A 3,262-nucleotide genomic window follows, 5' to 3' on the forward strand; every position below is an offset into this window, starting at 1 on the left:
CATACATACATACATACATACATACATACATACATACATACATACGTGTGTGTATTTAGTGCATGTATGTATGTATCTATACATACATACATATATATATATATATATGTATGTATATATATATATATGTATGTATGTATGTATAGATACATACATACATGCACTAAATACACGTATACACACACAGCTGTCTGTCTTGCTGTCTGTCTATATGCTGATATCTCTATGTATGTATGTATGTATGTATGTATCATCTATCTATCTATCTATCTATCTATCTATCTATCTATCTATCTATCTATCATCTATCTATCTTCTGCCTGTCTATATGCTGGTATCTCAATCTCTCTCTCTCTCTCCATCTATCCACCCACCCACCCACCTACCTACCTATCTACTGTCTGTCTATCTATGTATCTCTCTCTCTCTCTCTCTAACTCTATCTATCTATCTATCTATCTATCTATCTATCTATCTATCTATCTATCTATCTATCTATCTATCTATCTACCTACCTACCTACCTACCTACCTACCTACCTACCTACCTACCTACTTATCTTCCATCTGTCTATATGCTGACATCTCTATCTCTCTATGTATCTGTCTGTCTATCTATCTTCTGCCTGTCTATATGCTGGTATCTCAATTTCTCTATGTCTGTGTGTGTGTGTGTGTGTGTTCATCCATTCATCCACCCATCCACCCACCTATCATATCTATCTATCTATCTATCTATCTATCTATCTATCTATCTATCTATCTATCTATCTATCTATCTATCTATCTATCTACCTACCTACCTACCTACCTACCTACCTACCTACCTACCTATCTTCCGTCTGTCTATATGCTGACATCTCTATCTCTCTATGTATCTGTCTGTCTATCTATCTTCTGCCTGTCTATATGCTGGTATCTCAATTTCTCTATGTCTGTGTGTGTGTGTGTGTGTGTGTGTGTGTTCATCCATTCATCCACCCATCCACCCACCTATCATATCTATCTATCTATCTATCTATCTATCTATCTATCTATCTATCTATCTATCTATCTATCTATCTATCTATCTATCTATCTACCTACCTACCTACCTACCTACCTACCTACCTACCTACCTACCTACCTATCTATCTATCTTCCGTCTGTCTATATGCTGACATCTCCATCTCTCTCTGAATCTTTCTGTCTATCTATCTAAAGATGCTGATCTCTATCTCTGTCTATCGATATCCATCCTTCCACCCACCCACCCACCCATCTCCCTCTCCCCCCCCCTCTTGCACACATCTCAGCATCTTTTTTCCAGCACTTGTCAGCTCAGCAAGATGACCTCTCGGCCGGGAGGGGGGGAGAAGGAGGAGGAGGCAGGAGGCAGCCTGGACTTTGCCGAGCCCTCAACCTGGAGACCCGTCTGAGTGCTTTTCGGTTTTCTGGGCTGCTGAGCTGCTCATTCAGGTTTGCAAATCCATGTTTTAATTGGCGTGAACGGGAAATCCAGTCATGGGACAGGCGGGTGAGATCCGGGCTCAAACTTTGGTAGGAGAGTAAAATGGGGGGGGGAAGGGGGGGAAGCTGGTAGACTGGTCACTCACTCTTATCCAGAAAGATAGGATACAAGTGGCCCTCGACTTACAACGGTTCACTTAGTGACCATTCAAAGTTACAAGGGGCACTGAAGAAAGGGACTTATGACCGTTTTTCACACTTATGACCGTTGCAGCATCCCGGTGGTCACGGGATCAAAATTCGGATGCTTGGACACTGACTCACACTGCGGCGAGTTGCTTCACAGCCATGGGAAATAGTGTCTTGAAATCAGGGGTGACTTACTTGCTTAGCAACCGAAATCCCAGTCCTAATTGCTGTCGTAAGTTGAGGACAACCTGTAATGAATTATCCAGCCAAATGCTCATCAGAAGGTTTATAAAAAGCTTCAAAGTAGACAACAGATCAGGGGAGGGGGGAGGAATTCTGGGAGTTGAAGTCCACAAGTCTTAAAGCTTTCAACTTTGAACACCCCTGGGTTTTTTTTTCTAAAGGGTTAGGAGTGTAAGGGTCTTGTAACTTGACAGCTTTAAGACTTGCGTGCTTCAAATGCCAGAGTTCCTGAGCCAACATGACTGGAGGAGGAATTCTGGGAGTTGAAGTCCACAAGTCTTAAAGCTGTCAAGTTTGAACACCCCTGGGGTTTTTTTTTTCTAAAGGGTTAGAGATGTAAGGGTCTTGTAACTTGACAGCTTTAAGACTTGCGTGCTTCAAATGCCAGAGTTTCTGAGCCAACATTTTGGCTGCTAAGCAAGAGCGTTGTTGAGTGAGTTTCACCACATTTTACAAGTTGGCCACGCCCACCCAGTCACATGACCATCAAGCCACACCCATAAAATAGTTAGTAAAAAAATATATTTTGAAACCCACCCCTGGGTGCAGCAGCCCAAATGTTTCACCTGCCTTGTTGCATAAAAAAATAATCACCTCAAAAAACCAGACGTGGGCCAACTGTCTGGAAGAGCAGGCTGTTTCAGGCGGCTCAAGGAAGTGAGCCAAGCTGCACGCTAGGAGGAAAAGTTCACAGCTCTTGATCGCACCGGCACAAGGAACCCAAAGAAGCAGACAAACAAGAAGATTATATTTAGGGGAAGAGGAGCGTTGGGCTATAAAGGAGATTGTGAGGGAAGGAATGGACTTGCTTGGAGGGGCTGCGACAGCAGGCGAGAATGAACGCTGAAGGTGGGTAATGAGGCGGCTGAGTTTAATGGCCTCTGAAAGAAAATGAGAGGCGGGTGGTGGAGAGAGAGGCTTGTGAAGGCCTCATAAACCCAGGGAAGCATCTGGTTCCTTCTGCGGCACATGGGTGCACGCCTGAGCATGGAAGCAGGGAGGCGAAGAGGAGACCGAGGCAGGGTCCCTGCAGGAGCGGGCTCATGGGTCGGATGGATCAGGGTGTTAAAATCACAGGAACAGAAAGAAAGGAGGAGAAAGAGAGAGAGAGAGAGAGAGAAAGAAAGAGAGAAACAGAGAGAGGTAAAAAGTGAGCAAGAGACAGAAAGAGGGAACGAGAAAGAGAACGAGGGAAAGAGAATCCGAAAGAAAGAGAGAAAGAGCAAGAAGAGAAAGAACAAAAAAGGAGAAAGACGAAAGAGAGAGCAAGAGAAAGACACAGAGAACGTCAGAGAAAGAGGGAAGAAAGAAAGAGAGAGAAAATGAAAGAAAGAGCAAGAAAGAGGGAAAGAAAGAAGAAAGAGAAAGGAAAGAAGAAAGAG

Source organism: Thamnophis sirtalis, unplaced genomic scaffold, assembly GCF_051295495.1.
Source record: "Thamnophis sirtalis isolate CommonGarterSnake01/CBP01778 unplaced genomic scaffold, rThaSir2_p1.2 scaffold_13, whole genome shotgun sequence".
NCBI lineage: Eukaryota > Metazoa > Chordata > Lepidosauria > Squamata > Natricidae > Thamnophis > Thamnophis sirtalis.